Here is a 13,595-nt window from a genome sequence, read left to right on the forward strand (position 1 = left end):
GCTCAGCGAGCCATACTGGAACCACACTAGGGCCTGAAGCAATCCTGCGGTGTTGCGGCCAGCTCACAAGAAAGCGAGTTGAAGAAAGGAGCTCAGGGGCACTGTAATTCACAAACCTGCAGAGTTATAAATGACAGCTATCGTCCAAAAATATATTGAAGTAAGGCTGCCAAGAGGACTTGAAAGTGGGGCAGAATTGCAGGAAACCGATTTCAGGAGGTAGACTGGAATTGCATGTAAAGCATAGGAAAAGAGGCAGAACGTCCACAATGATGCACTTGGCCAAAAAGGACGTATGCGTTTTATCCTGAATATATTCAGGAAAAAACGCATACACCCTTTTTGGTCAACCAAGCAAGCTTGCAAAGGAAATCTGCACTACAATGAAGTCTCACTGCCCCCCGGTCAAAAGGGCCATCTGAAAAAACTGTAAAATCCAGAAAGGCAGGAAAGGCCATGGAGAACTGGGAGCCTAGTTAGACTGATGGGGGGGATGTAAATTGCCAACAGCCACTCTGGAGAAATGTATGGCGTTTCCTGAAACATCTAAAAAACAAAGCAACAGAGCCTAGGGCACTTCCACTTATGGTCCTATAGATTAGGGAAATTAAAATCAAAAAGACACAGCCACCCCAAAGTTTGGGACGGCTCTGTTTACAAGAACCTCGTTTACGGTACAAGTTCAATATCGCAGAAAGCGAAAAATGGATAAAGAAGTTGTGGTACTTACGTACAATGCAATATCACTCAGCAATGAAATCTATGTCATCAGGCCAGTAGCAGCATAATGAGTGGATTCAGGTACGATGATTCTAAGTGAAATAAGTCACACAGAAAAAGAAACATCGTAAGATATCACTAACACACGGATTGTAAACTTGGCTACACAGGAACTGAATTACAAAACAGAATAGGGTCTCAAATGTAGAAAACCAACTTATGCTTGCTTAAGGGGAAAGGTGAGTTGGGGTGCTGCAGAAAACCAGAGATTGAAATTAGCACAGATACCTTTCCATAAGCCAAATATGTAATAGACAAGAGCTACTCCTTCCTCAACGAAGTGGACTCAACACCCCATATTAAACGCCTAAGAATATACCTGACTAGTAAGAATCTTAAAACCTATGGATTTATATGTCTCCGAAAGAGAACCAAGCGTGTGTACAGTGGCATAAATGCAGCAGTGATAGGATTGGTGAGGTTCGGTGAGCAAATGCAGACCCTTGGAAGTCATATTGCATGGTACCCATTCCATGGTTCTCAACTCTCCAGGTTTAAGGGATTCTTCCTTCAGCTAAAACATGCATGTGGAACCCAGAGTATGATTCACCGTGTGATCGGGAAACGTGTTCAAAAGTGTCTCAGATTTCGTCCCCTGGTACTCGGGTGCAACATTCCAGACACTTTACTAACACTCTCCCCACTTGGAGAGTCAGTGCCTTTAACCTCCTGTTTGGCCCAGTTTGCAATTTCTGCGGAAAATGAACAGGAATAGGGAGAACCAATGAGAGACTACCTGGAGGTGTCTGGACGGGCAAATTTAACTCTCATTTCCCTCCAGGAAGAGGAATTAACCAAAGGCTCAGCGAGCCATACTGGAACCACACTAGGGCCTGAAGCAATCCTGCGGTGTTGCGGCCAGCTCACAAGAAAGCGAGTTGAAGAAAGGAGCTCAGGGGCACTGTAATTCACAAACCTGCAGAGTTATAAATGACAGCTATCGTCCAAAAATATATTGAAGTAAGGCTGCCAAGAGGACTTGAAAGTGGGGCAGAATTGCAGGAAACCGATTTCAGGAGGTAGACTGGAATTGCATGTAAAGCATAGGAAAAGAGGCAGAACGTCCACAATGATGCACTTGGCCAAAAAGGACGTATGCGTTTTATCCTGAATATATTCAGGAAAAAACGCATACACCCTTTTTGGTCAACCAAGCAAGCTTGCAAAGGAAATCTGCACTACAATGAAGTCTCACTGCCCCCCAGTCAAAAGGGCCATCTGAAAAAACTGTAAAATCCAGAAAGGCAGGACAGGCCATGGAGAACTGGGAGCCTAGTTAGACTGATGGGGGGGATGTAAATTGCCAACAGCCACTCTGGAGAAATGTATGGCGTTTCCTGAAACATCTAAAAAACAAAGCAACAGAGCCTAGGGCACTTCCACTTATGGTCCTATAGATTAGGGAAATTAAAATCAAAAAGACACAGCCACCCCAAAGTTTGGGATGGCTCTGTTTACAAGAACCTCGTTTCCGGTACAAGTTCAATATCGCAGAAAGCGAAAAATGGATAAAGAAGTTGTGGTACTTACGTACAATGCAATATCACTCAGCAATGAAATCTATGTCATCAGGCCAGTAGCAGCATAATGAGTGGATTCAGGTACGATAATTCTAAGTGAAATAAGTCACACAGAAAAAGAAACATCATAAGGTATCACTAATACACGGAATGTAAACTTGGCTACACAGGAACTGAATTACAAAACAGAATAGGGTCTCAAATGTAGAAAACCAACTTATGCTTGCTTAAGGGGAAAGGTGAGTTGGGGTGCTGCAGAAAACCAGAGATTGAAATTAGCACAGATACCTTTCCATAAGCCAAATATGTAATAGACAAGAGCTACTCCTTGCTCAACGAAGTGGACTCAACACCCCATATTAAACACCTAAGAATATACCTGACTAGTAAGAATCTTAAAACCTATGGATTTATATGTCTCCGAAAGAGAACCAAGCGTGTGTACAGCGGCATAAATGCAGCAGTGATAGGATTGGTGAGGTTCGGTGAGCAAATGCAGACCCTTGGAAGTCATATTGCATGGTACCCATTCCATGGTTCTCAACTCTCCAGGTTTAAGGGATTCTTCCTTCAGCTAAAACATGCATGTGGAACCCAGAGTATGATTCACCGTGTGATCGGGAAACGTGTTCAAAAGTGTCTCAGATTTCGTCCCCTGGTACTCGGGTGCAACATTCCAGACACTTTACTAACACTCTCCCCACTTGGAGAGTCAGTGCCTTTAACCTCCTGTTTGGCCCAGTTTGCAATTTCTGCGGAAAATGAACAGGAATAGGGAGAACCAATGAGAGACTACCTGGAGGTGTCTGGACGGGCAAATTTAACTCTCATTTCCCTCCAGGAAGAGGAATTAACCAAAGGCTCAGCGAGCCATACTGGAACCACACTAGGGCCTGAAGCAATCCTGCGGTGTTGCGGCCAGCTCACAAGAAAGCGAGTTGAAGAAAGGAGCTCAGGGGCACTGTAATTCACAAACCTGCAGAGTTATAAATGACAGCTATCGTCCAAAAATATATTGAAGTAAGGCTGCCAAGAGGACTTGAAAGTGGGGCAGAATTGCAGGAAACCGATTTCAGGAGGTAGACTGGAATTGCATGTAAAGCATAGGAAAAGAGGCAGAACGTCCACAATGATGCACTTGGCCAAAAAGGACGTATGCGTTTTATCCTGAATATATTCAGGAAAAAACGCATACACCCTTTTTGGTCAACCAAGCAAGCTTGCAAAGGAAATCTGCACTACAATGAAGTCTCACTGCCCCCCGGTCAAAAGGGCCATCTGAAAAAACTGTAAAATCCAGAAAGGCAGGAAAGGCCATGGAGAACTGGGAGCCTAGTTAGACTGATGGGGGGGATGTAAATTGCCAACAGCCACTCTGGAGAAATGTATGGCGTTTCCTGAAACATCTAAAAAACAAAGCAACAGAGCCTAGGGCACTTCCACTTATGGTCCTATAGATTAGGGAAATTAAAATCAAAAAGACACAGCCACCCCAAAGTTTGGGACGGCTCTGTTTACAAGAACCTCGTTTCCGGTACAAGTTCAATATCGCAGAAAGCGAAAAATGGATAAAGAAGTTGTGGTACTTACGTACAATGCAATATCACTCAGCAATGAAATCTATGTCATCAGGCCAGTAGCAGCATAATGAGTGGATTCAGGTACGATAATTCTAAGTGAAATAAGTCACACAGAAAAAGAAACATCATAAGGTATCACTAATACACGGAATGTAAACTTGGCTACACAGGAACTGAATTACAAAACAGAATAGGGTCTCAAATGTAGAAAACCAACTTATGCTTGCTTAAGGGGAAAGGTGAGTTGGGGTGCTGCATAAAACCAGAGATTTAAATTAGCACAGATACCTTTCCATAAGCCAAATATTTAATAGACAAGAGCTACTGCTTGCTCAACGAAGTGGACTCAACTCCCCATATTAAACGCCTAAGAATATACCTGACTAGTAAGAATCTTAAAACCTATGGATTTATATGTCTCCGAAAGAGAACCAAGCGTGTGTACAGCGGCATAAACGCAGCAGTGATAGGATTGGTGAGGTTCGGTGAGCAAATGCAGACCCTTGGAAGTCATATTGCATGGTACCCATTCCATGGTTCTCAACTCTCCAGGTTTAAGGGATTCTTCCTTCAGCTAAAACATGCATGTGGAACCCAGAGTATGATCCACCGTGTGATCGGGAAATGTGTTCAAATGTGTCTCAGCTTTCTTCCCCTGGTACTCGGGTGCAACATTCCAGATGCTTTACTAACACTCTCCCCACTTGGAGAGTCAGTGCCTTTAACCTCCTGTTTGGCCCAGTTTGCAATTTCTTTGGAAAATGAACAGGAAAAGGGAGAACCAATGAGAGACTAGCTGGAGGTGTCTGGACAGGCAAATTTTACTCTCATTTCTCACCAGGAAGAGGAATTAACCAAAGGCTAAGCGAGCCGTGCCAGAACCACACTAGGGCCTGAAGCAATCCTGCGGTGTTGCGGCCAGCTCACAAGAAAGCGAGTTGAAGAAAGGAGCTCAGGGGCACTGTAATTCACAAAGCTGCAGAGTTATAAATGACAGCTATCGTCCAAAAATATATTGAAGTAAGGCTGCCAAGAGGACTTGAAAGCGGGGCAGAATTGCAGGAAACCGATTTCAGGAGGTAGACTGGAATTGCATGTAAAGCATAGGAAAAGAGGCAGAAGGTCCACAATGATGCACTTGGCCAAAAAGGGCGTATTCTTTTTTTCCTGAATATATTCAGGAAAAAACGCATACGCCCTTTTTGGCCAACCAAGCAAGCTTGCAAAGGAAATCTGCAGTACAATGAAGTCTCACTGCCCCCCGGTCAAAAGGGCCATCTGAAAAAAGTGTAAAATCCAGAAAGGCAGGACAGACCATGGAGAACTGGGAGCCTACTTAGGCTGATGGGCGGGATGTAAATTGTCAACAGCCACTCTGGAGAAGTGTATGGTGTTTCCTGAAACATCTGAAAAACAAAGCAACAGAGCCTAGGGCACTTCCATTTTTGGTCCTATAGATTAGGGAAATTAAAATCAAAAAGACACAGCCACCCCAAAGTTTGGAACGGCTCTGTTTACAAGAACCTCGTTTACGGTTCAAGTTCAATATCGCAGAAAGCGAAAAATGGATAAAGAAGTTCTGGTACTTAAGTACAATGCAATATCACTCAGCAATGAAATCTATGTCATCAGGCCAGTAGCAGCATAATGAGTGGATTCAGGTACGATGATTCTAAGTGAAATAAGTCACACAGAAAAAGAAACATCGTAAGATATCACTAACACACGGATTGTAAACTTGGCTACACAGGAACTGAATTACAAAACAGAATAGGGTCTCAAATGTAGAAAACCAACTTATGCTTGCTTAAGGGGAAAGGTGAGTTGGGGTGCTGCAGAAAACCAGAGATTGAAATTAGCACAGATACCTTTCCATAAGCCAAATATGTAATAGACAAGAGCTACTCCTTGCTCAACGAAGTGGACTCAACACCCCATATTAAACGCCTAAGAATATACCTGACAAGTAAGAATCTTAAAACCTATGGATTTATATGTCTCCGAAAGAGAACCAAGCGTGTGTACAGCGGCATAAATGCAGCAGTGATAGGATTGGTGAGGTTCGGTGAGCAAATGCAGACCCTTGGAAGTCATATTGCATGGTACCCATTCCATGGTTCTCAACTCTCCAGGTTTAAGGGATTCTTCCTTCAGCTAAAACATGCATGTGGAACCCAGAGTATGATTCACCGTGTGATCGGGAAACGTGTTCAAAAGTGTCTCAGATTTCGTCTCCTGGTACTCGGGTGCAACATTCCAGACACTTTACTAACACTCTCCCCACTTGGAGAGTCAGTGCCTTTAACCTCCTGTTTGGCCCAGTTTGCAATTTCTGCGGAAAATGAACAGGAATAGGGAGAACCAATGAGAGACTACCTGGAGGTGTCTGGACGGGCAAATTTAACTCTCATTTCCCTCCAGGAAGAGGAATTAACCAAAGGCTCAGCGAGCCATACTGGAACCACACTAGGGCCTGAAGCAATCCTGCGGTGTTGCGGCCAGCTCACAAGAAAGCGAGTTGAAGAAAGGAGCTCAGGGGCACTGTAATTCACAAACCTGCAGAGTTATAAATGACAGCTATCGTCCAAAAATATATTGAAGTAAGGCTGCCAAGAGGACTTGAAAGTGGGGCAGAATTGCAGGAAACCGATTTCAGGAGGTAGACTGGAATTGCATGTAAAGCATAGGAAAAGAGGCAGAACGTCCACAATGATGCACTTGGCCAAAAAGGACGTATGCGTTTTATCCTGAATATATTCAGGAAAAAACGCATACACCCTTTTTGGTCAACCAAGCAAGCTTGCAAAGGAAATCTGCACTACAATGAAGTCTCACTGCCCCCCGGTCAAAAGGGCCATCTGAAAAAACTGTAAAATCCAGAAAGGCAGGACAGGCCATGGAGAACTGGGAGCCTAGTTAGACTGATGGGGGGGATGTAAATTGCCAACAGCCACTCTGGAGAAATGTATGGCGTTTCCTGAAACATCTAAAAAACAAAGCAACAGAGCCTAGGGCACTTCCACTTATGGTCCTATAGATTAGGGAAATTAAAATCAAAAAGACACAGCCACCCCAAAGTTTGGGACGGCTCTGTTTACAAGAACCTCGTTTACGGTACAAGTTCAATATCGCAGAAAGCGAAAAATGGATAAAGAAGTTGTGGTACTTACGTACAATGCAATATCACTCAGCAATGAAATCTATGTCATCAGGCCAGTAGCAGCATAATGAGTGGATTCAGGTACGATAATTCTAAGTGAAATAAGTCACACAGAAAAAGAAACATCATAAGGTATCACTAATACACGGAATGTAAACTTGGCTACACAGGAACTGAATTACAAAACAGAATAGGGTCTCAAATGTAGAAAACCAACTTATGCTTGCTTAAGGGGAAAGGTGAGTTGGGGTGCTGCAGAAAACCAGAGATTGAAATTAGCACAGATACCTTTCCATAAGCCAAATATGTAATAGACAAGAGCTACTCCTTGCTCAACGAAGTGGACTCAACACCCCATATTAAACGCCTAAGAATATACCTGACTAGTAAGAATCTTAAAACCTATGGATTTATATGTCTCCGAAAGAGAACCAAGCGTGTGTACAGCGGCATAAATGCAGCAGTGATAGGATTGGTGAGGTTCGGTGAGCAAATGCAGACCCTTGGAAGTCATATTGCATGGTACCCATTCCATGGTTCTCAACTCTCCAGGTTTAAGGGATTCTTCCTTCAGCTAAAACATGCATGTGGAACCCAGAGTATGATTCACCGTGTGATCGGGAAACGTGTTCAAAAGTGTCTCAGATTTCGTCCCCTGGTACTCGGGTGCAACATTCCAGACACTTTACTAACACTCTCCCCACTTGGAGAGTCAGTGCCTTTAACCTCCTGTTTGGCCCAGTTTGCAATTTCTGCGGAAAATGAACAGGAATAGGGAGAACCAATGAGAGACTACCTGGAGGTGTCTGGACGGGCAAATTTAACTCTCATTTCCCTCCAGGAAGAGGAATTAACCAAAGGCTCAGCGAGCCATACTGGAACCACACTAGGGCCTGAAGCAATCCTGCGGTGTTGCGGCCAGCTCACAAGAAAGCGAGTTGAAGAAAGGAGCTCAGGGGCACTGTAATTCACAAACCTGCAGAGTTATAAATGACAGCTATCGTCCAAAAATATATTGAAGTAAGGCTGCCAAGAGGACTTGAAAGTGGGGCAGAATTGCAGGAAACCGATTTCAGGAGGTAGACTGGAATTGCATGTAAAGCATAGGAAAAGAGGCAGAACGTCCACAATGATGCACTTGGCCAAAAAGGACGTATGCGTTTTATCCTGAATATATTCAGGAAAAAACGCATACACCCTTTTTGGTCAACCAAGCAAGCTTGCAAAGGAAATCTGCACTACAATGAAGTCTCACTGCCCCCCGGTCAAAAGGGCCATCTGAAAAAACTGTAAAATCCAGAAAGGCAGGACAGGCCATGGAGAACTGGGAGCCTAGTTAGACTGATGGGGGGGATGTAAATTGCCAACAGCCACTCTGGAGAAATGTATGGCGTTTCCTGAAACATCTAAAAAACAAAGCAACAGAGCCTAGGGCACTTCCACTTATGGTCCTATAGATTAGGGAAATTAAAATCAAAAAGACACAGCCACCCCAAAGTTTGGGACGGCTCTGTTTACAAGAACCTCGTTTACGGTACAAGTTCAATATCGCAGAAAGCGAAAAATGGATAAAGAAGTTGTGGTACTTACGTACAATGCAATATCACTCAGCAATGAAATCTATGTCATCAGGCCAGTAGCAGCATAATGAGTGGATTCAGGTACGATAATTCTAAGTGAAATAAGTCACACAGAAAAAGAAACATCATAAGGTATCACTAATACACGGAATGTAAACTTGGCTACACAGGAACTGAATTACAAAACAGAATAGGGTCTCAAATGTAGAAAACCAACTTATGCTTGCTTAAGGGGAAAGGTGAGTTGGGGTGCTGCAGAAAACCAGAGATTGAAATTAGCACAGATACCTTTCCATAAGCCAAATATGTAATAGACAAGAGCTACTCCTTGCTCAACGAAGTGGACTCAACACCCCATATTAAACGCCTAAGAATATACCTGACTAGTAAGAATCTTAAAACCTATGGATTTATATGTCTCCGAAAGAGAACCAAGCGTGTGTACAGCGGCATAAATGCAGCAGTGATAGGATTGGTGAGGTTCGGTGAGCAAATGCAGACCCTTGGAAGTCATATTGCATGGTACCCATTCCATGGTTCTCAACTCTCCAGGTTTAAGGGATTCTTCCTTCAGCTAAAACATGCATGTGGAACCCAGAGTATGATTCACCGTGTGATCGGGAAACGTGTTCAAAAGTGTCTCAGATTTCGTCCCGTGGTACTCGGGTGCAACATTCCAGACACTTTACTAACACTCTCCCCACTTGGAGAGTCAGTGCCTTTAACCTCCTGTTTGGCCCAGTTTGCAATTTCTGCGGAAAATGAACAGGAATAGGGAGAACCAATGAGAGACTACCTGGAGGTGTCTGGACGGGCAAATTTAACTCTCATTTCCCTCCAGGAAGAGGAATTAACCAAAGGCTCAGCGAGCCATACTGGAACCACACTAGGGCCTGAAGCAATCCTGCGGTGTTGCGGCCAGCTCACAAGAAAGCGAGTTGAAGAAAGGAGCTCAGGGGCACTGTAATTCACAAACCTGCAGAGTTATAAATGACAGCTATCGTCCAAAAATATATTGAAGTAAGGCTGCCAAGAGGACTTGAAAGCGGGGCAGAATTGCAGGAAACCGATTTCAGGAGGTAGACTGGAATTGCATGAAAAGCATAGGAAAAGAGGCAGAACGTCCACAATGATGCACTTGGCCAAAAAGGGCGTATTCTTTTTTTCCTGAATATATTCAGGAAAAAACGCATACGCCCTTTTTGGCCAACCAAGCAAGCTTGCAAAGGAAATCTGCAGTACAATGAAGTCTCACTGCCCCCCGGTCAAAAGGGCCATCTGAAAAAAGTGTAAAATCCAGAAAGGCAGGACAGACCATGGAGAACTGGGAGCCTACTTAGGCTGATGGGCGGGATGTAAATTGTCAACAGCCACTCTGGAGAAGTGTATGGTGTTTCCTGAAACATCTGAAAAACAAAGCAACAGAGCCTAGGGCACTTCCATTTTTGGTCCTATAGATTAGGGAAATTAAAATCAAAAAGACACAGCCACCCCAAAGTTTGGAACGGCTCTGTTTACAAGAACCTCGTTTACGGTTCAAGTTCAATATCGCAGAAAGCGAAAAATGGATAAAGAAGTTCTGGTACTTAAGTACAATGCAATATCACTCAGCAATGAAATCTATGTCATCAGGCCAGTAGCAGCATAATGAGTGGATTCAGGTACGATGATTCTAAGTGAAATAAGTCACACAGAAAAAGAAACATCGTAAGATATCACTAACACACGGATTGTAAACTTGGCTACACAGGAACTGAATTACAAAACAGAATAGGGTCTCAAATGTAGAAAACCAACTTATGCTTGCTTAAGGGGAAAGGTGAGTTGGGGTGCTGCAGAAAACCAGAGATTGAAATTAGCACAGATACCTTTCCATAAGCCAAATATGTAATAGACAAGAGCTACTCCTTGCTCAACGAAGTGGACTCAACACCCCATATTAAACGCCTAAGAATATACCTGACTAGTAAGAATCTTAAAACCTATGGATTTATATGTCTCCGAAAGAGAACCAAGCGTGTGTACAGCGGCATAAATGCAGCAGTGATAGGATTGGTGAGGTTCGGTGAGCAAATGCAGACCCTTGGAAGTCATATTGCATGGTACCCATTCCATGGTTCTCAACTCTCCAGGTTTAAGGGATTCTTCCTTCAGCTAAAACATGCATGTGGAACCCAGAGTATGATTCACCGTGTGATCAGGAAACGTGTTCAAAAGTGTCTCAGATTTCGTCCCCTGGTACTCGGGTGCAACATTCCAGACACTTTACTAACACTCTCCCCACTTGGAGAGTCAGTGCCTTTAACCTCCTGTTTGGCCCAGTTTGCAATTTCTGCGGAAAATGAACAGGAATAGGGACAACCAATGAGAGACTACCTGGAGGTGTCTGGACGGGCAAATTTAACTCTCATTTCCCTCCAGGAAGAGGAATTAACCAAAGGCTCAGCGAGCCATACTGGAACCACACTAGGGCCTGAAGCAATCCTGCGGTGTTGCGGCCAGCTCACAAGAAAGCGAGTTGAAGAAAGGAGCTCAGGGGCACTGTAATTCACAAACCTGCAGAGTTATAAATGACAGCTATCGTCCAAAAATATATTGAAGTAAGGCTGCCAAGAGGACTTGAAAGTGGGGCAGAATTGCAGGAAACCGATTTCAGGAGGTAGACTGGAATTGCATGTAAAGCATAGGAAAAGAGGCAGAACGTCCACAATGATGCACTTGGCCAAAAAGGATGTATGCGTTTTATCCTGAATATATTCAGGAAAAAACGCATACACCCTTTTTGGTCAACCAAGCAAGCTTGCAAAGGAAATCTGCACTACAATGAAGTCTCACTGCCCCCCGGTCAAAAGGGCCATCTGAAAAAACTGTAAAATCCAGAAAGGCAGGACAGGCCATGGAGAACTGGGAGCCTAGTTAGACTGATGGGGGGGATGTAAATTGCCAACAGCCACTCTGGAGAAATGTATGGCGTTTCCTGAAACATCTAAAAAACAAAGCAACAGAGCCTAGGGCACTTCCACTTATGGTCCTATAGATTAGGGAAATTAAAATCAAAAAGACACAGCCACCCCAAAGTTTGGGACGGCTCTGTTTACAAGAACCTCGTTTACGGTACAAGTTCAATATCGCAGAAAGCGAAAAATGGATAAAGAAGTTGTGGTACTTACGTACAATGCAATATCACTCAGCAATGAAATCTATGTCATCAGGCCAGTAGCAGCATAATGAGTGGATTCAGGTACGATAATTCTAAGTGAAATAAGTCACACAGAAAAAGAAACATCATAAGGTATCACTAATACACGGAATGTAAACTTGGCTACACAGGAACTGAATTACAAAACAGAATAGGGTCTCAAATGTAGAAAACCAACTTATGCTTGCTTAAGGGGAAAGGTGAGTTGGGGTGCTGCAGAAAACCAGAGATTGAAATTAGCACAGATACCTTTCCATAAGCCAAATATGTAATAGACAAGAGCTACTCCTTGCTCAACGAAGTGGACTCAACACCCCATATTAAACGCCTAAGAATATACCTGACTAGTAAGAATCTTAAAACCTATGGATTTATATGTCTCCGAAAGAGAACCAAGCGTGTGTACAGCGGCATAAATGCAGCAGTGATAGGATTGGTGAGGTTCGGTGAGCAAATGCAGACCCTTGGAAGTCATATTGCATGGTACCCATTCCATGGTTCTCAACTCTCCAGGTTTAAGGGATTCTTCCTTCAGCTAAAACATGCATGTGGAACCCAGAGTATGATTCACCGTGTGATCTGGAAACGTGTTCAAAAGTGTCTCAGATTTCGTCCCCTGGTACTCGGGTGCAACATTCCAGACACTTTACTAACACTCTCCCCACTTGGAGAGTCAGTGCCTTTAACCTCCTGTTTGGCCCAGTTTGCAATTTCTGCGGAAAATGAACAGGAATAGGGAGAACCAATGAGAGACTACCTGGAGGTGTCTGGACGGGCAAATTTAACTCTCATTTCCCTCCAGGAAGAGGAATTAACCAAAGGCTCAGCGAGCCATACTGGAACCACACTAGCGCCTGAAGCAATCCTGCGGTGTTGCGGCCAGCTCACAAGAAAGCGAGTTGAAGAAAGGAGCTCAGGGGCACTGTAATTCACAAACCTGCAGAGTTATAAATGACAGCTATCGTCCAAAAATATATTGAAGTAAGGCTGCCAAGAGGACTTGAAAGTGGGGCAGAATTGCAGGAAACCGATTTCAGGAGGTAGACTGGAATTGCATGTAAAGCATAGGAAAAGAGGCAGAACGTCCACAATGATGCACTTGGCCAAAAAGGACGTATGCGTTTTATCCTGAATATATTCAGGAAAAAACGCATACACCCTTTTTGGTCAACCAAGCAAGCTTGCAAAGGAAATCTGCACTACAATGAAGTCTCACTGCCCCCCGGTCAAAAGGGTCATCTGAAAAAACTGTAAAATCCAGAAAGGCAGGACAGGCCATGGAGAACTGGGAGCCTAGTTAGACTGATGGGGGGGATGTAAATTGCCAACAGCCACTCTGGAGAAATGTATGGCGTTTCCTGAAACATCTAAAAAACAAAGCAACAGAGCCTAGGGCACTTCCACTTATGGTCCTATAGATTAGGGAAATTAAAATCAAAAAGACACAGCCACCCCAAAGTTTGGGACAGCTCTGTTTACAAGAACCTCGTTTACGGTACAAGTTCAATATCGCAGAAAGCGAAAAATGGATAAAGAAGTTGTGGTACTTACGTACAATGCAATATCACTCAGCAATGAAATCTATGTCATCAGGCCAGTAGCAGCATAATGAGTGGATTCAGGTACGATAATTCTAAGTGAAATAAGTCACACAGAAAAAGAAACATCATAAGGTATCACTAATACACGGAATGTAAACTTGGCTACACAGGAACTGAATTACAAAACAGAATAGGGTCTCAAATGTAGAAAACCAACTTATGCTTGCTTAAGGGG

The sequence above is a fragment of the Pseudorca crassidens genome, chromosome 1 (assembly GCF_039906515.1).
Source record: "Pseudorca crassidens isolate mPseCra1 chromosome 1, mPseCra1.hap1, whole genome shotgun sequence".
In the NCBI taxonomy this organism is placed as follows: domain Eukaryota; kingdom Metazoa; phylum Chordata; class Mammalia; order Artiodactyla; family Delphinidae; genus Pseudorca; species Pseudorca crassidens.